We start from the raw sequence: 23,702 nt of genomic DNA, 5'->3' as shown, positions 1-23,702 counted from the left end.
TGGGGATTCTGAAGGTACTCAGGGTTTGTGGATTCCCCTTGAGGGGTCACAGAAATGAGCCAAAATACAGCAAAATTTAGTTTTATGGGGGGAAAATGGGAAAAACAGGCTGCTGGACATTACTGGTTGTGGGGATATATAGGACTTGTAGGTTCACCAAGAACCCGACGAACCCACAGCCAAAAACTGTGCAGCAACTTGCAATGGTTTTTTATTATGTACCGGGTATATAGTAATTATTCTGTAAAAATGTGTACATGGAAAAATCGGTATGAAAGACACCTATGTATTTCTGAAATGGGAACAAAATATAGAGTTTAGAAACAGTAGCTATTTGCACATTTCCGAATTTGGGAATACTCATACTAGCATGAGAATTATCAGTCATTTTTTAGAATGACTTCTTTTTTACACAATGTCTTTCATTTGGAAGGCAGAAATGCATCGAAAGTCAATAGGTAATAACAGTTCCTTTACAAATCTGAATTACCCTAAGTCTCCCGATAAAAATGGTACCTCACTTCTAGGGGTAGGCATAGTGCCCACGACAGGAAATGGCTCAAAACCCAACGTGAACACACCACATTTTCACAATGCAAAATTACCCTTTTTTAGCAAAGTGCCGAGCTGTGGTTTTTTAACCCTAGCTCTGCCGGCACCTAGGGAAACCTAGCAAACCTATACATTTTTGAAAATTAGACAGCCAGGGGAATCCAGGATGGGATGACTTGACTGCCTCCCACTAGGTTCTCTTACCCAGAATCCCTTGCAAACCTAAAAAATTGCCAAAAAAACGCATTTCCCCCACATTTCTCTGTTGGAAAGTTCTGGAATCTGCGTGGATCCACAAATTTCCACCCACCCCACGTTCCCAAAGTCTTCCGAGAAAAATGGTACCTCACTTGTGTGGGTCGGCCTAGTGCCCGTGACAGGAAACGGCGCAAAACGCAACGTGGAAGCACCTCAATTTCGCTGTGAAAAGTGACCCTTTTTTGGCAAAGTGCCTAGCTGTAGTTTGTTAACCATAGCTCTGCCGGCACCTAGGGAAACCTAGCAAACCTATACATTTTTGAAAACTAGACCCCCAGGGGAATCCAGGATGGGATGACTTGACTGCCTCCCACCAGGTTCTGCTACCCAGAATCCCTTGCAAACCTAAAATATTGCCAAAAAAAACACATTTTCCCCACATTTCTGTGGTGGAAAGTTCTGGAATCTGCGTGGATCCACAAATTTCCACCCACCCCGTGTTCCCCAAAGTCTTCCGATAACAAGCATTTACAATGCAATGGTCTCGGCATTGTTAAAGTTAGAGCTGTTGGCATTGCTCATGACATTCTTGTATGTTTTTGTTTTTAAAACATTTAAAGAAACGGCATTGTTATTTACAATGTCAATAGCTTAATCACTCTCCAATGCTAGACCTATTGCATTTGCACCCACACACAGAGCCACACACACAGAGCCACCCACACATACAGAGCCACCCACACAGAGCCACCTACACACACAGAGCCACCTACACACACAGAGCCACCTACACACACAGAGCCACTCATAAAGCAACCTACATACAGACTTACCCCCACCACTCACATAGAGCATTCTACACACAGTTACCCCCACACAGAGCCTCCCACACACACACAACCTCCCACACACACACAGAGCCTCCCACACACATATACGCTACAGCCAGGGCTTTAAGAGGGCCGGGTCTCACCAGTGAAGAGCATCGGCAGTTTTTTTAAATGGGGCCTCGAAACGGGTCTCTATCGGGCTCTGTTTTGTGCCCTAGCACCAGCGGTCAGTTTTTTGTCCGTTTTGTGTCTCAGCAGGCACATTGATGTGCGTGCTCACTTCTCTCTAGTGGAGAAATTGGCTTTAGCGTTGTATCCTTTAAAGATTTCCCTTCTCTTGAAACTCAGGAGCAGCAACATCGTCGTGTTGTCGCCAGGGCTTAAAGTGGAAGCTTTTTCAATATTACATATAATAAGCCATAGTTGCTGCTTATTTATCTTGTGCAACTAAACCACTGACAAAGCCAATAGTCCTTACTTGTTGTAGGTCTGATGCTACTTGTTGTATCATATATCTGGATAAAATGACAGAAACAGCAAAATACAAGCCGGGCGGCATACTATGCTAAGCACAGATTTTTAATTTACGTGTTTAAGCCACGCCCTTAATTATATTTGCCACGCCCCTTTAAGCGCCCCCCCATTTTTCCATCCCACTTAAAGCCCTGGCTACAGCAATTCCGTTATTCAGTGAGAGCAACATAGCAAATGGATTACAAGCAATTTACAAGCACATCTGAATAAGGCGTATACGCGGCTTCTGAGCACTCTCAGATTGAGCAGATACCGGACGTAAATAAACAGGGTCAGACGGGTTGGTAGCGGTGAGTGGGTGTGCCGGGTGGTGAGCCCAGTTTCAACACTGAGAACACAACAGCGCAGCACAAATTAACAAGGACACTGCGAGAAGCCTGGCCCACGAGAACAGACAACATGAGGGGCTTTGGTGCATGAACAGTGGGAGGAGCTTGGAGAAACCTCGTGGAGAGCAAGAGAGGCGCTAGGAAAACAGGTGAAATATTTGGGCTGCGTGGACAGCAAGCCGTGCCTGAGAGCACACGGGCAGAGTGTGAACGGCCTGGGCACAGACTGGGTGCGAATCATAGCGCACATGCACAAACAGAGACCTTAGGGGGCCTTTGACAGTGGGAGGAGTTTGCACATTCACGCAGGGCGCTGACCGCTGCCACCCTTATTTCATCATATTCCATAGACATTAGAGCGAAAGTGCCTTAAGGCGCCGGAGTTCAAGCTGCGCGTTATATGAAAAGCATAATACTCTTACTTGCAGCCTCTGCGTCGTCTCGAGCTGTGCAGCTAGTGGGGGCCATGCTTGATAATGGCGCTACAGAAGAGGTTAAAGCGCCCACTGCCCATGCCTGTATCCCCCCTCCTTCAGGACACCCCGTGCCACCGTAATTAGGGCAGTATTTATGGACCCCAGGGACCCGTGAGTAGACGAGGATGTCCGCCGGTAGCGAGGCAGCACATCTCCGTTCTGAGCCCCACTCAGGCGGAGCACAGCTCTTAGGCTTCCCCAGACCTCGGCAGCGAGGCAGCACATCTCCGTTCTGAGCCCCACTCAGGCGGAGCACAGCTCTTAGGCTTCCCCAGACCTCGGCAGCTTTGACGCGATTGGGAGGTGTCACTGGGGAACCTCCGGTGCCAAAATAAAGGGGCTGCTACTGAAAGGCACGATGTTAGCAGGATAAATGCGGCGGGCACAGAGCGGAGCTCAGCACAGCGCGACCGCTCTCACCGCCATCTTAGCCACGCCCCGACTCTTAAAATGATAACCTTAAGATGAATCAAACATCCTTAGAAGTTTTGTCCCTCCAATGTTGACCCACCGTTCAGGATTACCTCTCATAAATTTGCAATTTAAACCTTCAGACTTCACATGTTGTTCTTCCTGCTCCGTTCCCAGTCGCGCACGAAATGGCCGAACCTTCGGATGCAAAAAAACCCAAAACAAACACGTCCACCAGCGAAAAAAGGGCCGGGCTGCGAAAATTAGAAAAGTAGCAAAAAAAACGCCCCCGAATCCAAAAAGGACGGGGCTTGTTCGGAGAGACAAACCTCTTCTCCAATGGTTGGCCAGCATTCAAGAGGCCAGCCAATGGAGAAGAGGGGAGAAGAGGGGCGGGTTCAAACCCCTCTTCTCCAGGTCATTAAATCTCGCGAGCGAGACTGCGCAAGCGCAGCCTACGCTAGCCGAGACCTAAAAATGGTACCTCACTTGTGTGGGTCGGCCTAGTGCCCGCGACAGGAAACGGCGCAAAACGCATAGTGGACACTCCTCAATTTCGCAGTGAAAAATGAACCTTTTTTGGCAAAGTGCCTATCTGTAGTTTTTAAATCCTAGCTCTGCCGGCACCTAGGGAAACCTACCAAACCCACACATTTCTGAAAACGAGACACCCGGGGGATTCCATGGAGGTATGGCTTGCGTGGATCCCCCAACGTTTCCTTACCCAGAATGCCCTGCAAACCTCAAGTTTAGCTGAAAAAAATCACCTTTTTCACACATTTTTGTGTGGGAAAGTTGTGGCATCACCGGGCTGACACAAATTTCCTACCACCCAGAGTTCCCCCGGGTCTCCCGATAAAAACGGTGCCTCACTCGTGTGGGAGGCACAAGTACCCGCGACAGGTGATTTTGTCAACTAAATTTGAGGTTTGCAGGGCATTCTGGGTAAGGAAACGTTGGGGGATCCACGCAAGCCATACCTCCCTGGAATCCCCCGGGTGTCTAGTTTTCAGAAATGTGTGGGTTTGGTAGGTTTCCCTAGGTGGCCGCCAAGCCCGGGGCCAAAAACTCATAGGACCCCCTTTGCAAAACCAGGTTGTTTTGTGATAGGTAATTTTGATGTCTCAATAGGTTTTGGGCCCTTGCCTGACGCGGGCACTAGGCCTACCCACGCAAGTGAGGTACCATTTTTCTCTGAAGACTTTGGGGAACGCAGGGTGGGTGGAATTTTGTGGACCCACGCAGATTTCAGAACTTTCCACCACAGAAATGTGAGGAAAATGTGTTATTTTGGACACATTTTTAGGTTTGCAATGGATTCTGGGTAACAGAACCTGGTTAGAGCCAGTGAAGTCACCCCATCCAGGATTCCCCTTGGTGTCTAGTTTTAAAGAATGTACAGGTTTGCTAGGTTTGCCTACGTGCCAACTGCGCTAGGGCCCAAAATCCACAGGTATGCACATTGCTAAAAAAAATCCAGAGCCCAGTGGCCTATTTTTTTTTTTACAATTCCCTGGTGTCTAGTGGTCTTTTTGCCATCTGGGGCATTGGCAGAAAGGGGGGGGCAGAAAGACTGATTATTGGATGGTGGGGTGGGGGCATGGGCCATTTTTATTTTTTGGAAAATTCCCTGGTGTCTAGTGGGCTTTTTGCCCCCCCCCCGGGGGGCAGATTGGGGGCTACAGCCCCCATCTGCCCCCCAGGGGGGGCAAAAAGACTAAATAATGCCCAAATTATTTGGGGGAAGCAAAGGCCCTTGCCCAAGGGGCCGCTCCCCCCTCCCTGGTGTCTAGTGGGTGGATCACTGCTTGGGGATCGCCCTCCTGTGGCGATCCCCAAGCAGGGATCCACTGGGGAGGGGTACCATTGGAAAGGGGAGACTCTCCCCTTTCCAACGATACCTCTCCCGTCTTTCTACGTGCTCAGGGGGCTGAGATAGCCCCCTGAGCACATACAAAGTGAACCCTGAAATGAGCCTCTTGGCTCATTTCACTTTCACTTTCAATGTAATGACGTCGGCGCGACGTGCGCGCCGATCGTCATTACAGTGAAGGGGGGGGGGGGGGGGGGGGGGAGGCTATTTGCAGTAAAAGGGAATCCCTCTGGTGCCCGCACCAGAGGGATTCCCCAGGGAATGCCTCATGACGGCGCGACTGTGCTCCATGACGAGTCCAGCTCGTCATGGGCACACAAGGGGTTAAGGTCCCACAGCCACGTCATATTTTGATAAGATGGATCCCCCTGTCTTTCCCCCCTGCCTGCCGCCCCCCCAGCCTGACCAGTCTCCCTAGTCATCCTCATAAATGATCCTCTTCTTCTACTGGGTGCTCCAGCCACAGCCCCCGGTAATCCGCCCATCTTTTCCATATTTTATAGTACTTACATGGACATTCCCGGGCTACAAATATGGGCTGTTCCAGACCCATACAGAAGTCTAGGCCGTTTTTCCATGCGGTTACCGATGGAGCTCTAGGCGCCTTCCACGCTCTAGCGATGTCCCGCTTTGCTAGTGTAAGGTCCAGCCGTAGCAGGTGCCGCTTATATATGTTGCCCCCAATGCCCTCCATGACATGCAGTAATGCAAATTGTGGCATGCGCGGGATCGCCCACCCCAGCACCTCGGACAGACAGGTAGTTACCCCCCTCCAGAACTGGTCCAGCGCAGGGCAGTGCCAAATAGTATGGATAAATGTTCCTTCCTCCTGACCACACCTGAGGCAGACCGGAGCAGCAATCAAACCCGGGTAAAATAAACCCTATGCAGATATTTAAATTGTATGAGGCGCAGGCGCATCGCTATAGCCGCTTCCCTCGGAGCCGCCAGGGCCTCCCTCCAGTCTTCCTCATCTAGGGCACCTACGTCAGACTCCCAATCTCCCCGCAACTTCTGGAGCTTCGTAGAGCAATGGATCATTAGGGCCTGATAGATCCTGGAGATCTTTTTGGTCTCCAGATCCCCCATAAAAATTCTCGCTTCCAACAGACTAAACTCAGGGAGAGATGTCAGACCCTCCAGACTAGGGGACAGTGCATGCCGCAACTGCAAATTTTCACCAGCTTTAAAGAAAATTCTGTATACATGACAGGTCTAGCCACAACCCTAGACAAACATCTAATCTTTACATTATTCACAGCTATTCGCATAGGAGGACTAATAGTCTCCAATATGTCCAAAACGTGTCTTTATTCTTCTCAAATTGCGCTTCTCCTTCAATTTTTGTACATGTTAGATCCTAGCAAATACTAAAGATAACTAGAACAAACCCAGCCAATTCTTTGGCAGATCAAAATAAGCAGTCTTCCCGCAAACATAATAAATTCCTCTCATGAAAGGCTCTCCCCTGGTTAAACAAAATCCACACTAACTTCATATTTTTTGCCACATGTATTTTTAACAAATTCCGCTCTACCTCTTTCCATAGGATGACACCTTATCGTACAGATTTCACCTTTCCTTTCTCGCTCCAGCCTCAATTTTGGATGTACACCCGAAAACCAGATTATTCTTCCTTACTTATTTCCAAACCTTACTCTTGCCATTCTAAAGTTCTTTCCACTTTTATACCTTTCTCAATTCAGTTCAGATCACTTCATTTCGGCCACCAGGGCCATAAAAGTACAGACAACTTAAAATACATATAATAAATAAAACACACTTAAGAAATTCACCAATGGGACGAGTCAAGAGATAAAAGTACATACATCATTACAAATACTGTATGTAACAGAGAAAAATACATTAATTTGTGATTAAATTCATTAGTTGTCTAAAATGTGTACACAATTGGTTATAATAAGAGAAGGTACCATAATATAAGGCTATTAACAAAACAACAATAAAAAATTTTGCAAAGTAACAGTACACTTAGATAGAAATAAGTAACATGGAGGCAAAGAGCTTTGCTACGAAGCATTCACATAGCACCCAGGAATTTGCTGATGGAAGTGGCTATTACTTGGCAGAGATCCGATCTAAAAATATAGAGGGCTTCCTGGTGGGTTATGTACTCCTAATAGCCTGCAAATAGGTGCAAGCCAAGTATGACAAGGGGATGTATTACCTGGATAGACAACCAATACATGGGAAATGCTCGCTTTTGGGAAATTGCAGTTAGGACACCAAGCGTCTCCTTTGCCAACCCATCCAGAAGTAAACACTCAACATTCTCTGATCATTCTTGATTATACATCATCTCTATAGGCACTAACTAAATGCTTTTCATTTACTGGCATCCCTTGTCCTAAATCCTTATGGTTAATTCTAATTGCAGCAACACTAGTTATATACTTTGAAACATTTCCCACAGGAGTCAGTAAGCACAACAGGTCAACTAATATTACCAATATTAAAGTTCATAACATCATCCATAAGATTTTACAAAAATTATTTCTTCAGTCTAATATAAATTTGTATTTACTTCAGTTCTTGTAAAAGGAAAGAAAACAAATCAAAATCAAGTTCATCAAAAAAGTCAGTGTGTGATCATCATCTTTTTGTTCCTTAGTCTTGGAGTATAATTTTGACCAATATTGTCATTCTCATCAAACCTTTGCATTTCAAAGTCTTTTTTCACCCTGAAGATGGTTCTTCCTAGCCCGTCTCCAGATCGGATTCACTCTAAAATATATTATGAAACTTATTCAATTGAAAATATCTTCATCAGTACTTTCTTCAGACACTGTTGCTATATACACACACTCTGGTGAAGCATACTTCTGATTAGGAACTCTCCTTCTGCCTGATCTTTTACCGGTCAATGTTTCACTCGCAGTATATCAGGCTGACTACTTTCTTGTCTCTAACTCTGGTTCACAACTTTTTTGCTTGCAAGTTCTATTCCTGGGATTTCTTCAGCCCCTATTTTTTCAGAGACACATCTTCAGTTCTCGGTTTCTCTCAGAATTTCATCTCTCACTTTAATCTTGTATTCTCTTCAGGATTTTTTTTTGTCTGCTCTAACTTGGCCTGGACTGTCACTTAAACTTTGTTCAAAAGTCTGTGTCCACTTGATCATCAGCTTCTGCCTCTTCCACTGCTCGAAATCTGTGTGATGAGCGTAGATGAACTGAGGCACTCCTGCTCACTTGATAGTCAGGATAACTTGGTAAAGGCCACTTCTCCTTGCAACCAAACACCCCGTATGGACATTTTTACGAATAAAAATCCAGTCCCCTGCATTTGATGGTGACATGATGTATCCCTGTACTCTTCTGGAACTGCATCCACTTGGTTAAAGACTAATTTAACCACATCAGCCAGATCTTTGCAAAGATCCAGAATACAAAAGTGCATGTACAAGTCTCTTTGCTCTATCCATGGTCGTTTCATGCGGAGATAAACCTGTCTTCCTGTTTGGAGTACTTCACATATTCACCAACACAAGCGGAAGTTCATCAGGCCATTTTAGACCTGCTGAGGCACAGACCTTTACCAGCTCGTTCTTGATGGTACCATGTGTTCTATCCACCACACCAGAGGATTGTAGTGGATAATTGCAGTGTAAGGTTCCCTTGATCTCAAAAGCTAAACATAAAATCTGTGGCACTTCATACTGAAAATGCGTGCCACGATCAGTTTCAACAGACGTCGGGAGGCCAAATCATGGTATCAACACCCTCAACAACAATTTGGCTACTGAAAGGCTATCTGCTCTCCTAGTGGGAAATGCCTCAACCCACTTAGAAAACAAACAGACTACTAAAAAGATGTATTGAGGGCCCTTGCAAAGTAGCATTTCAATAAAGTCTGCTTGCAATCTCGTAAATGGGCCCTCTAATTTGCAAATGTGATTCATAACGGTAACCGTCGTTTTATCTTGATTGTTTAGATTCCAAACTAAACAACGTTCACATTCATCCTCAGCAACATGTCGAAATCCGGTACTTTCCCAATACTTCTTTGAATAGCCTGATTAGGCTCCCTGCATGAGTCTGGATATGCATATATTTACGCATGTGCTGTAACACTGAATCGGATGGAATATACTTTTGATCTTTATTTACATAAAAAGCTTCAACTTTTCATTCTCAGGAGCATCTTCCTGGAGATCTCTTAACACACTTAGGGAAGATTGTAATGAGTCTATAAAGAAACAGTTCACATTGTTGGAACAACACTGAATAATCTTATCGTTCACAGAATTTTCATCTTCATTTTCTTTAATCACTATCCCTTCTTGCAAGTCAGAATACCTCACCATTTGGTAAGCATACATGTTTCCCAATATGACCAAATGCTTATGAGCATGACATTTTATAATTGCCACGTCCTTTGGTTTTTGAATTGCTTCCATCGAATCCAATATGTACATACTATTCTTGATTGGAGCACCTTAGGATGTCATTAGCCCTCTTTGGAAGCAGAGTTGACCATAGTCATTCACAACTCCAAAACCATACTGGCTACCTGTATAGTTTGTCTCATTTAAAGTATGAGTTACTTACCTTAGGTAACTATGTATCTGGTGGAGAGGATTCTAGCCACAGATTCCTTCCCGTAGAATTATCCCCAGGCATGAGACTGGATCCGGAAACTTTTTGCCACAGCATCCCTGCACGCGGGGTGACACCACGCGACTCCGCCTAGGTGTCGTCCGTATACGTGACGTCAGCGAGGTCACATAAGCCCCACCTCGGCGCGCCTTACGGCAGATTTCTTCGGAGAAATTTTCCGCACTGCAACGTGGAGCCACTAGGCAAACTGTGGGAGCAGGGGAACAGTGTGTGAAAGAGTAGAAAAAAAGAATGGAGACAAGCGACACCATAAGGAGCGGTACAACACTGCAGCTTCCAAAGGCAGGGGCGGTATAAAGAACAGAGCAGAGCCCCGAGCAGCCACCCTACCAGCATGTAACCACCTTCTCCCCCCTCCCCCAGAGACAGGGAACACATGTAAAGGCAGGACACCTGTAGCAGGCCTACAACCCCCACCCGGAAATAGGAAAGAGGAGCCAGCCCCAGAACAGACAGCCCTGCAAGCCACCCCAGCACAGAGTGCAACCATCCTCCAAGGAATAAGGGCAGGGCATTGCCAGGTGACCCCCAGACAGAGGACGGCAGAGGGGCAGGGACCCCCAGCAGCAAGAGGAAGGGAGGGGAGGGAGGGCCGAGATTGAAGGTTAAACCACCCCCCAACCTGGAGCAGCCAGAGTAGCGGGGCACAGGAGCATCATAACCCCATCCTCCAGAGAACCAAGGGGAGGAAGGAACAGCAACAAGACGGAGCAACCCGCCAAGAGCAAAGGAATGCACTCACAAGAAACACAGCCCTCCACCTCACAGAACGGGAAGCAAGAGCGGGCCGTGAAGGAATCTGCAGCTAGAATCGTCTCTACCAGATACATCGTTACCGAAGGTAAGTAACTCGTACATCTGATAGAGACTACTAGCTGCAGATTCCGTCACGTAGAATAGATACCCTAGCAATACCCACGGGGAAGGAGGGTCTGCGAAAGGACCCCCCCCAGTCATAACAGGACAAAGGGTCACACAGGGGACCAGACCTGCGGACTGGGCAATAACCCGGCCCCTCCCAGGCAAGAGGAGCCCCCCAGAAGCAGAACACCCCCGACCCCAGAGGGATGGGGATGAAGAAAAAAAAAGGGGGGCCTTCACACTCACGATAGAGGAACCAAGGGCCAGGCCAGAGAGGCCGAAGTACCCCACACCCCTTCAAGGCAATAATCTTCCCTCCAAAGCTAGGGGAGAGCCCAGAAGGCCCAAGGAAACGAGGGAAAAGAAAGCTAAGCCACACTAGATGGAAGGCAACAGGACAAACAGAGCGGCGCTAACGGATCAATGAGCCATTCCCGAATATTTTGGGGGAAGACGCCGTCCCGAAGCAAAGCATGGCGACAGAGAGCGACTGAGGAAGCCATGGACCGGCCCGGCCCAGCACCTCCGAGATATCCAGAGCGGAGTAAAGGATAAACGCCGCTAGCTCCCGGCCATCCTACGCATGATGCCGTAAGTCCACCTGAACAGTCTCCTGAGAAGCTGCGGACCCCAAAGACTCAACCGAGTCCCACAGACAAGAGGAGGCCATAGCCAGGACACACAAGGTGTTCAGGGCCCGAGGGTCGCGCTGGTCGAGGCAAACATGTTGCGCCCCCAAGAGTCCAGCCAGCGGGCCTCCCGGGAGGTCGGAGTCAACAGCGGCGGCAGGGAAGGAAAGGCAGTCCGCAAAAGACGACTGGCAGCAGAGGGGTGGAGGGAGAGACACGCAGGGTCACGCGGCGCCAGAAGGTGCCGATGTAGAAGGTGCTGAGGCACCGGATCCCCTAAGGCAGGACGCCCACAAGCCCCCATCAGGGACGAAAGGAGCGAACCCTCAAAGGTAAGTAAGATCTCCCTCCCACCAGAGCCCTGGTGGAGAACCTCCAAGAGATGATCCATCGGAAAATGAGCAATCAGGTCACCCATGTGCAGAATATCCACCGCCGTGGACACCGCGTGAGCAAAGGCCCCACCCACCTCTGTAGGGCCCCGCGGCGGAGAAAGCACCTCCTCTGTAGGCGACAGCTGCAGACTAAGGCGGCCGTCCCCCAAGCCAAGCGGAACGGGCAGGGGCCAGACCTGGAAGGTAGGAGGAGCCTAGGAATGGGGGACCTGCCGCTCCTCCGGCAAACACCGCGGCCACAAATGGCGGGGAGCCACCCTTCGACAATACCGGTGAAAAAGACACCACTCAGCGGCCAGTCTCCGGGGAGGACGACACCAATACGCAGGCAGCCTACGGAGAAGAGGGAGCGTCTGAAGACGAATCCGCAACTCGACGCCTGTCAGGAGCCGTAGAGTCCGCCGCCTTAGGCAGAACGGTAATGCCAGCCTGTACCGAAGGAGATGCTGGATAGGGCTCCTCGAAGTTACACTGCGCCGGGGATCTGAGCGAGGCCAGAGTCGCAGAAGACAGGGGGCGGTGTCGGACTGGCGCCGACTTGACCTCCGGCGAGGCAGCCGCCTGCGTGGAGGGACGAGAAGGACCAGGGGAGTGACATGAAGCCCTCCGCCAGCCTCGGCCCAGTATACGACAGAGGTGGTCCGGCGAGCCATGCGGCGCCGCCAGGGCTGACCCAACCTGCGACTCGCCCTCCAACGAGACAGCCGCCTGTGTGGAAGGATGAGAAAGTCCCAGAGGAGGGCGAGGGGTTCGCGCCCAACCTCGACCCGAAGCGGGACGAGGAGAGTTCACCGAACCCTGTGGCGCCGCCCGGTCCAGCAGCTGCCGGCGCCGTAGCGGCGTCACCTCGGCCTTAGATACCTTGTCAAGGGACCGAGACGGGCTCGGGGATGCGACCCGAGCCCCGGCGACCTCATGCTACACCACAGGGACTCCCGCAGGAGTTTGCGTTGAGGCAGAGATGCCGTGGTGTGAAGGAGGGACCCCAGAGGAGCCGCACCCCAACAGCACCACATCCTCCAAGCCTGGATCCGACCCAGTCAGCGCCGGGGCCGAAGCAATCAGCGACGCCGCGCAAGGCCCCGCGCAAGGCATGGGAACCGCTAACGCCACAGGAGGGGAAGGAGGTGGAGGAGACGCCAGCAAGGCCTGCAAAGCCGTCGCGTATGTCTCCATCTGGACTCTCGACGCTCCATCACCGGGAAACGGTGGGTAGGAGGACACGCGGACCGCATCACCCGCGGAGAGTCCACGCCCCCGGCAGGCTGAAACCTGGCCCCCGGGAACAAACTGCGACACCCACCGGTGAGCGACATCAGGGAAGGGCGAGTACGACGACCACGGCCGTATCTGAAGCCGTCTGCCGATCGTGGTGCCGTGATCCTTCCCCAAACACCACATACAAATGCGATGAGGGTCCGTTGCCGACATAAGACGCCCACACGACTTGCAAGCTTTGAAGCCCGAAGGCATTCGCACACTGTTCCACCAAGAGAAGGACAATGATGAAGAAAAATAGGGCGCGAAACAGGCCCGTAGCAAGACCGGATCTGCGTTGCACGCGGAAATGGAAAATACTGGCGTAGGCGCGCCAGTTTGGGGCTTATGTGACCTCGCTGTCGTCACGTATGCAGACGACGCCTAGGCGGAGTCGCGTGGTGTCGCCCTGACCCTGGCCACCATTTTTTTACCACTAACACTGATCACCTGTTTCCATACATCGATTATAAAAGAGTTGCATCAAGTAGGTATTCATTAAATGATAATGATTGGGGATTTGTTCCAAATAAGGGTACATTACCCTCACTATTAACTCGATATATCATCTCGGGCAGTGTCTTTATGAATTGATATGCATTACCATTTAAATTGTGGGTACATTACCCATTGTTTAAGATCTTCCCGTATTTACAGTGGAATCGGATGGATTTACGATGATACATCATCTATATCAATATAATAATGATTGTTGAAGTCTTACAACTTTATTGCAAGGAGAAGAGTTAAATGATCCCCCGACATGCAGTGGCACCGAGGTGGCATGGCAAGAGAGGAGGACTGAAAGGGGAGGGAGTACCCATGACAGATGATCTACAGCACCCATCTGTCTGATGTAATGTTGCGCCAGTGAGGGTGGTGGTAGATCGTGCCACCCACCGGCGTTGGGTGCTCCCCGAAGCTCAGTTTAGGAAGGTTTGGAGGCAGAAGCAGCAGGGGTGGAGGTGGACGGAGGTGGACGGACCCGCACGCTGGTTCCCCGACCCGCCCCTGCGGAAACCACTACCGCGGCCACGCTGGGGCTGAGTCTGCCCAGGCTTAGGGGACGGGCGCGAAAGCAAAAGACACACAGTTGATGGACGGAATGCAGAACAAATCAAAACATTCACCCCCAGTCAAGAGATCTGGGTTAAATCCATCATTCTTTTGCTCACCATGCCACCCCAGTTTAGACCTGGCCATATGCAAATCAGTCTTGACCCTGTGCCTCATGGGAACAGTCCAGCCCTAACTGCCAAGCCAGGTCCTCCCTGGACCGGAAACAAGCATCCTAGGACTGGTTTCGGGGTTTCACCCCTCTTCAGCCAGGATAGCTTGATTGCAGTGGCACAGTGAGCCCAGGACCCACGTCTGGGAATACCTGGCGCGCTTAGGGCGCAAAAAAAAAAAGACACAGTTGATGGACAGAATGCAGAAAAATTAAAACATTCACCCCCAATCAAGAGATCTGGGTTAAATCCGTCATTCTTTTGCTCACCATGCCTCTACTGTGGCCTCGAAAGGAACGAAAACCCGGAAAGGCTGATATCTTGGTAGAAAGGCCGTAGCCCGCATATCCTTAAAGTGCTCCAGAGCACTGTCAGCCTTGTCGCAATACAGGCGGGTGCCATCGAAAGGCATGTCCATGAGCGAGCTCTGGACATCGGGCGAGAACCCAGTCGAACGCAATCAAGCGTGACGCCACAACGCCACAGTTGTACAAATCGCCCTGCCCAATGAGTCAGCAGTGTCCAACCCACACCGAATGGCGAACTTAGCCGGATCCTTACCCTCGGCAATTGCCTGAGAAAGGACAGTCTGCACTTCAAGACATTGAGGCAACACTTGAGCAACAGCATCCCATGCCGCGTGGGAGTAGCGGCCCAACAGGCAGGCGGTGTTCACCGACCGCAGACCCAAGCTGGCCGAAGAGAACAACTGCTTCCCAAACTGATCCAACCGCTTAGAGTCCTTATCCGGCAGGGCCATAGGAAAAGCACTCTGATGTCGAAGCCTGAATGACCAGGCTTTCAGGCGTAGGGTGAGTCGTCAAAAAAGCGGGGTCACCGGGTGCCGGCCGGTGGCACCTGGCGACGTTCTTATCCACCGGGGCCCCCCATGGCCGGCCTTGACCAAGTGCCCAAGAGTACGTCAGTAAGGGCGTCATTGAAGGGAAGTAACGGCTCTGACGAGGTCGACGCCGTCTGGAGCACCTCGGCGAGGTTGATCTTGAGGCCCACAGTGGAGAGGTCAAGATTGAGGACCTCAGCCGCCCGACGGAGGACCATCGTGTAGGAGGCACCTTCCTCCATCGTAAGCAGGGGAGAGGCGAACCCTGGGTCCGACGAGACATCGAGGTCGCCCACCTCCTCCAAGTCGTCCACCCAATCCTGCTCACATTGCCGGGCAAGAGGGTCCTCGGACCCTTTCCAGTCGTCGTCCACCTCTGGCGTAGAGGGAGCCGGTCGCGGCGGCAAAGCCGGAGAAGGGACGAACGGCGTTGGGAACGCCACCGGCCGGGGTCGGACCGGCGCCGTCTCCCAATGCGGATCCCAGGTCGGAACAAAATGGTCCTGGAACCGGGGCAAGGGAGGAATAAACAGCACCCAGTGCGGCACCGAGGACCTAAAGAGAGTTCTAAGATTCTATCTAGACAAGTCTAAGGCTATTAGGAAGTCTGATTACTTTTTCGTAAACTATGGTTTCATCAGAACAGGTTTCCCAGCCCATAAGCGTTCCATCTCCAGATGGATAGTGTCATGTATCAAGCTGGCTTACCAATTGGCAAATAAGCCCCCCTTGTCTTCTCCCAAAGCTCACTCCACTAGGGGAAAGGCAGCAAAGGTGGTTTTTCTGCACAGTGTACAGATTGCGGAGATCTGCAAAGCAGCCACTTGGAAGTCTCTACATACGTTCACGAGACATTGTCTCGACTCGAAAACTAGAGCAGACACTCCTTGAGAAAATTATTTCAGTGCTGAATTCACCTGCTACAGTTTATTAACATTTGCCCGCAGGAGTAAAGGAAGGTCTTGCTATTCGATTCAGTGCTTATGACTATTGATGAGGATCCCCTGGACAAGAAGGATAAGTTACTTACCTGTAATCCTCGTTCTTTTCCAGGGGTATCCTCATCAAAGTCTTTTGCAACCTACCCACCTCGCCAGGCAAATTACCCATTATTATGTCATCTCTTTGGGCCTGACCTCCGGGTCTCCTCAAAGAACAGCTGACCTAACTGAAGGCGAGTAGGGTCTGCTTCCTATAGTCACCCCCACTTTTTGCTTTTGCTTCACTGGTTTTCGACTTAGATGTGGCTGTGGGCCTGCTAATCAGACCCACAGCCCAGCTGTTCTCTCTCTAAATTCATACTATGTACTTTAGGTACATAACCCAATTGGAAAGGATCACCTTATAGGGCCCTGTACAGTGTACCTTAGGTACCCAGGGCATGGGTGTACCCTAGGCCTACCAGGGGCTGCAGCATGTATTATGCCACCCCTGGCTGGCCTCCCATCATGACACAACTGGCTGATCACTCAGCTGGGGCAAGGTTGTGTAATCACCCCTTGCTTAGGTATAGTATCCCTATACCTACCTTATATATAGACACATGGGTAGCCTTTCAGCCACTCCTATGGCAGGTCTTAAGAATGCTGAAGGCAGAGTGCTTGGTAACATGTGAGATGGTGCTCTAGCATGAGCTGAGCCTGTCTGCAGCTTTCGGACCCATGTCCTTATAGCTGTTCTATGATATCGCCTACCATATACTCTTAAAGTGCCTTATAATCCTCGCGGTTATGGTAACTATGGTTTGGCTTTATCAAAACATGTTGTGTAAGGTGTCTAACACTGTGGAATACTACCCCCACACCATTTCTGGCGATGAGGATAGTATTCCCCCCTTCTAGAGGGAGAAGACATGTTGAAGTCCTACTACCCGGTTAAAGTTAACCAGAGCCCCAGCATCACAAAATGGATGCTGCTGCCACAGACACAAGTCTGACCTCCTGCTGCTGGGAGTCCTTCCAGCGAAGGAGGCTTGGACAATAGGTTTCCTGCCTTGGGAGGTGCTAGCACCACCCTAGACAGGGCTTAGTGTATTGGGGCAGGGAGGGGTGAAAGAAACTAGACACTGCCTGGGGCACACAAGGTGTCCCATGCATAGTCCGGTTCAAACCGGTGCTGGGGCACTCCAGCCCCAGTCCTGGCGCGAAACTGGACAAAGGGAAGGGGGTGTAACCACCCCCCTCCCTGGTCCCACCCATAGGAGGGACCTAGCAGGTAACCCAGCCCCCCAGATTAGTATAAGAGTGGGAGCTGAGTCCCTAGGACTTGGGATTATCCTGAACTGAAACTAGACACGAAACTCTGGACCTTCGACATTCGACGACAAGAAGACTGAAGAATCTCCCTTGTGGCCAAGGAGTGGCCACCCTGTGCAAACAGGCACCAACGAGCAACCGGCCGTTTGCTTTGCCCAAGTTCTACGAGGAACCGACTGCAGAGCCAGACCAGCGCCTTGACCTCCAGACTTCTCCAACCCTGATCCACATCCACAGCCACAGCCAAGCTGAGATCCGTGGAGGCAACAAGAGACGTGGGACCGGCTACCTGGGAAAATTGGCGAGTAGCTTCCAGCGCAGCTTCTGAGGCATCCTCGAAGTTGTGCTCTGGGGATTGAGAAGCCCCAACCCCGAGCACCATCTGCACCGAAGATCAGCCCTCCACACTTCACGAGTTCTGCGTGGGGCCCTTCTGCATTTTCCTGCTCGACGCGTCTGTCCGGTTGCTTGCCCGTTGGCTAGTAACCTCAGTGGCGACGAACCCTTGACTTCTCACCACTGGTTTGGCTCCTCCAGACTGGCCCTTGCTTCCCTGTGAAAGAGAAGCACCTCACACCTTCCTGGTCTGCACCTGAAGCGAATTTCCCATTCCGCGTGGGTTGCCTTTGCCAAGGCTTGTTGACTCCAATCGGGACGTCGACTCCGGCATCAGCAAGATCCTTCGTGGGACAGCTCGTACCCTGGTTCTGGTCGTCCTCGACGCCTCCTGGTCCACGCAGCTGCAGAGACAAGCTTCAAGACATCACCTGTGTTCTGCACGACATCGCCTGGTTCCACACGGTCACTGGCTAGTGACCCAGACTTTGTCCCCTCTGCTGGCAGGTGTTCTTCCTTCAAGATCCATCCTTGGATCCACCGGACATCTTCCTCCTGGCCGCCTGCCAGCATCTGTTCTTCAGGCATCCATAGGATCCAGCGACGACACCCGACACATCTTCACACCTATCCACCCGTCTCCTGTGGGTGAGGTAACGCGAGTACTCCGGTGCTCCAGTGGATATTGACTATCCAAGTGTCTAAGTCTTTAGTTGCTTCCTCCTAGTTACTTCGGAAGTGTCCTTATTCTTCCTATTTCTAACTGTTACATTCCCATTGACTTTAATGTAACCCGCGTGTGTGTTTCCACACTGCACACGCTTCCCATGGGCCTCCCACTTCCTAACTATTGGTAGGGTAGTGTAGCCCCAGCGATTCCCTAGGCCTACTCCCTGTTCGTGACGTGGTACTTATACCACTTTTAGTATATGGTTTGCGTGGCCCCTGGGCCTAACTGTATTTTCCTGTGTAACTTAACGTATGCTACTTAAGAAATTGTTGTACTTAGACCTCTAAACTCATAAAGAGTGCTGAGGGTATATGTTAGAATAAATACATTCTAATTTTATATATACCTGGTGTGGTGTCCTTTCATTTGATATTCAAGGGATTGTAATGGTAGAACAGCTGGCTTCACATGCCATACAGATTTTAGCCTAAGACTGCTCTTGTCCATGCTACCACTAGGATAGCTGGTCTATAAGGTTGACTTTACAACCAATCACCATAAGGGTTGTTTGGACTGATACAAGGTGTACACTAGAACTAGTGACATCATATATCAGGCCAACATCTCACACTAGCTTCAACCCCTGAGGCATGATGGGAAGCTGGGGATATTGGCTGCCTTAAAGGTACAGTGTAAGTTTATGCTTGCAATTGCTTTCATTTTCTATGCTAAGTTTTCAATGCAGCCTATGGGCTAACAATGCCTGAGTTTTTTGTAGTACAACTTTCTGCTGTTTATTAAATAGAGTTCAAGTGTCTCCTTGTCCTCCTATTTTCTGTGTTTGCTGCAAAAGCAAGGTTCCAGGGCAATGCTTAGCCTTGTTTATTTTTTGGGGGAGGCATCATTAGTTTTGTGAAAAAATAAAGTGAGAGAGTGTGTGTGAGAGAGTGTGAGAGACTGTGTGAGAGACTGTGTGAGAGACTGTGTGAGAGACCGTGTGAGAGACTGTGTGAGAGAGTATATATATATATATATATATATATATATATATATATATGATATATTCATATATATATTCTGGGGTCCCCGCACATGGGCGGGGATATTCAGTGCTTATGACTATAGATGAAGATCACCTGGAAGAGCACAATTTGTTTAATGCTGATTGCTACAACGTGGACTTCTCTACCCGAGAGGGATAAGTTCGGAACTTCCACTGACCGAACAGTAGAACGGGTAGCCCCATATCAATCAAACATGAAAAGGGATGGCCATTAACTTATCTGTCAATTTATGGGCCACTTTGTCCTATCTCCAGAACTGCTCTAAACAAGCAGTCCTCCTCCCCTCTCAGGCACCGTCAATGTGAACTAGTGCCTGCCATTATATAAGTAATGATCGTGGCATTCTGTTGGTAACCTGAATTCTATGACATTTTATTTCTCATGTTTTGCTGCATCATCGGAGCTAAAGGCTTTCGAAAAGCTTTCTGACTGCATGTTCTGCCCCATATTCTGCATATTTGACATTGCATTACATCTCTGCACCTGCTGATTTTGCTGTATATGGTCCTGAACTCTGTCTGGCTTCTGTCAACATTCTCTCTTCCAATGCCCAATCCGCCTACAAAAATGGCAAACTGTAGTCTTTCTCAACCGTTCCAATCAACTTGTTACTTTGCGCCATTTGATTCGTACCATTCATTCAATTTTTCACAAAATTTGTGTTTGAAACTATTTGCCCCTTTTCAAATTCCTTTGTCTGAGCAACGATCACTTTCGCCTAGCTTTTTCAGTTTCTTTTCAAGATAAACGCCACAGTTTTTAGCCAATTTCAAAATGTCATCAATGGCCTTTGTCGACCAACAGAATTCACTTCGCGGAATGTGACTGCCAAGATTTGCTCATTCACAAAAGCAGAAACTAAACCTGCAACTGTTTCTCTCTCTGGACTTTCAACTCCCCTATGCTTTTGAATAGCTTCATCAAACTTTTATAATAAGAATGCACTGACTCATTAGGCTAGTGTTGTCCTCAATCTTTTTCCAATTTAAATTCCTTTCAAGGATTTGTTTCTTCAAATCCTGGTCCTGTATTTTTTGGCCACATCCTTTGACGGTGCATTTTTGGAACCCAGCCCCCTTACAACCACATTACAGTCCAACCACAAATCTTATAGAACAACAATTTTCAAATAATTCAAATCTGTTCAAAGCACTGGAGGAATATGTGCCAATTTATGGACCTCATCATACAACTTTGCCAGGTCTTCTCTCAACTTTGGAAAGTTATGCATAAAGGCAAATCTGCACTCATACAAGAGACATGCGCAAAATTCCCTCCATGCACTTCTCTTAAAGCAAACTCAGACACTACTTCTTACCATTTCTGAATCACTTGCTATACATTTTTTACCGCCTTCGCTTTACTATTGTTCTTTTTTTTTTTCTTAATTACCATTTTCCTTTTTCTCAAGATTTCTTCAAATCTCCTGTGCCTTGTGTTTTCTCAATCAAATCTTTAATAATGCCCATCTCCTTGATTTCCTCTGGTTGAGTCCACTCTGCAATTTTGTTTGACATTGTTCATTTTAATTATATAAACATCTACATTCATCAGCCAATTCTTCTAATTTATCATGCGCTTCATTAGCGCAACTAGCTGCTTCTTTGATAAACGTTCTCATCTCATCAGCATTATACATCAGAAGTCTGCTCATATCCACATTAGCCTGGATCAGCTCTACAAAGCCTATCTTAAGGATCCCAATACAGATCTCCTTGGAAGGTGGCTCTATCACCTCTGTAGAGACTGTGAGCTCTGTCCTACTTGTACTAGGCATTGATATTTGTTGGAACGTCTAACCGGGAACTTGGTATAACTCCAGTAGAAGATTGCACCGCTGCTGTGTCGCCCCCTCCACCAACTCTTAAGAGGAGTCTGGATAGCTTTTGCTTGGCTGGATGTGCATGGAGGAGGTCTTGAAATCAGTAACTCACTAAAGAAATTGTCATCATCAGCCGATCTCTTGTTGCACAAGTTACTACTTGTCTAACAATGCATCTGTAAGAGACATTAGTTAGTGATCGATTCCTTACCTTAGAATATCCCCAGGCGTCGGACTGGATCCGGAAAGTTTTGCTAGCAGTACCCCTGCGCATCAGTAGGTGGCATCGTGCGGCTCCGCGTCCGTCACTGGCGTCGTAAGCGCCGAGATGACGTCACGGAGACTACTTAGGCGCCACCCATGCGCGCTGACGTCAGTTCTGTACACGACTTTCCGCGCCAGGAACGCACAGCCATAAAAGAAACTGACCACTGGTGCCAAGAAACTAGGGCCCTGAAAGGGATGACCTTAACCCTAGAAATCAGTTCGCAGAACGCGGAGGATGGGTGGGGCGGTAAGGAATCTATCACTAACTAATGTCTCTTACAGATATATCATTACACAAGTAGTAACTTGTGCATCTGAAAGAGACACATTAGTGATAGATTCCTTACCTTAGAATAGATACCCCAGCAATACCAACCCCGGTGGTGGGTCTGCGAGATTACACCAGAAAGTCACGGAGAACAGTTAGATTCCTTACCTTAGAATATCCCCAGGCGTCAGGCTGGATCCGGAAAGATTTTTCGTCAGCAGTACCCCTGCGCATCGGTAGGCGTCGTCTGCGGCTCCGCGTCAGTCGTTGGCGTCGTGATCGCCAGAATGACGTCGTATTACTTAGACGCTGCCCTCGCACGCTGACGTCAGTTCTGTACATAGCTTTCCGTGCCAGGAACGCAGAGCCATGCAAGAAACAGACACTGGTGCCATGAAACTAGGGCCCTGAAAGGGATGACCTTAACGCTAGATATCGGTTCGCAGAACGGGGAGGATGGGTGGGGCAGTAAGGAATCTAACTAATGTTTCTTACAGACATATTGTTACCGAAGGGAAGTAACTTGTGCATCTGAAAGAAACACGTTAGTTAGATTCCTTACCTTAGAATAGATACCGCAGCAATGCCAACCCTGTGGTGGGTCTGTGAACCAAGATCACACCAGGAAGTCCTGGAGAACAGAACGGCTAAAGAAGCCGTCTCTCTCCGGACCAGACTGTCAAGGCAGTAATGCTTGGTAAACTTGTGCAGCGAGGTCCACGTAGCTGCCTGACAAATGTCCTGCAAGGGGACGCCACGTCCCAAGGCAGTAGTGGCTGCCGTCACCCTGGTAGAATGGGCACGCAGCCCCACAGGAGGCTCCTTAGACAACGAGTAACAGGCCTTGATGCAGAGAACGACCCACCGAGAGATGGTCCGCTTGTGCACAGCCTGACCTCTTTTGGCGACCACGTAGCCAACAAATAACTGGTCATCCACCCGGAACTGTCGTGTGCGCTGTAGGTAGAACGAGAGCGCAAGTTTTGGGTCCAGACGGTGTAGCCTCTTACTCTTTTGAAGGATGTGGAGGCGGAAAGAAGGTGGGTAAAGTGATGGTCTGCCCGATGTGGAAGGGCGTGACAACCTTTGGTAAAAAAGAAGGACGGGTCCTTAAAACCACCTTGTCCGGATGACCAGAAAGGAGGTTTGGAAGAAAGAGCCTGGAGCTTACTCACTCTTCTGGCAGAGGTGATAGCTACCAGGAAAGCCGTCATGAGAATGAGAAGACGCAAAGGACAGGTATGAAGGGGCTCGAAGGGAGCGCACATCACATATGACGAGACAAGATTTAAGTCCCATTGAGGCATTATGAACGGCACGGAAGGAAAAGTGTGCGTAATGCCTTTCAGGAAACGGTTAACAACCGGGGACTTACAGAGAAGGCTGATCTGGAAGCCTCAAAAAGGCGGAGATGGCCGAAAGATAACCTTTGATAGTGCCCAGAGCAGAGCCCTGCTGGGCCAAGGACAGTAGGAACAGAAGGACCTCAGAAAGAGGGGCAGAAAGGGGATCCACAGACTTTGCTGTGCACCATGCCTCAAACTTGTTCCACCAGCAGACGTATACCGTCTTAGTGGAGGGACGCCTGGCTGCCAGAATGACATCACAGACTTCGGGAGGAAGATCGAAAGCTGTCAACTGTCGCTGCTCAATTTCCATGCATGGAGGTGGAGGCTGGACAGGTTCGAGTGGAGGACCATCCCCTGCTGCTGCGACAGAAGATGCTCCCGAAGAGGTAGGTGGATCGGGGGATCGATCGCCATGCTGAGTAGTTCGGGATACCAGTATCTTCGTGCACAAGGATGACTTGGGCCCGGTCGCGCCAAATCTTCTTCAACACTCTGGGCAGAAGTGGTATAGGCGGAAAGGCGTACAACAGCCCGCAACTCCACTCACGACAAAAAGCGTCGCCGAGCGTGTGCCGCCTTGGAAATTCCAACGTGCAGAACTGATGACATTGCGCAT

General features: G+C 49.4%; 1 protein-coding gene across 2 annotated transcripts in view; it reads right to left on the bottom strand.

Moving 5' to 3' along the window:
* Window positions 1-23,702, bottom strand: part of ROCK1 (Rho associated coiled-coil containing protein kinase 1) — a 1,783,501-nt gene that overhangs the window by 982,253 nt on the left and 777,546 nt on the right. The gene's annotated exons all lie outside the window — the stretch shown is intronic.

The sequence above is a fragment of the Triturus cristatus genome, chromosome 5_1, assembly GCF_964204655.1.
Source record: "Triturus cristatus chromosome 5_1, aTriCri1.1, whole genome shotgun sequence".
Taxonomy (NCBI): Eukaryota; Metazoa; Chordata; class Amphibia; order Caudata; family Salamandridae; genus Triturus; species Triturus cristatus.
Note: the sequence above shows the minus strand (reverse complement) of the source record. Positions and strands in the feature narration are given on the sequence as shown.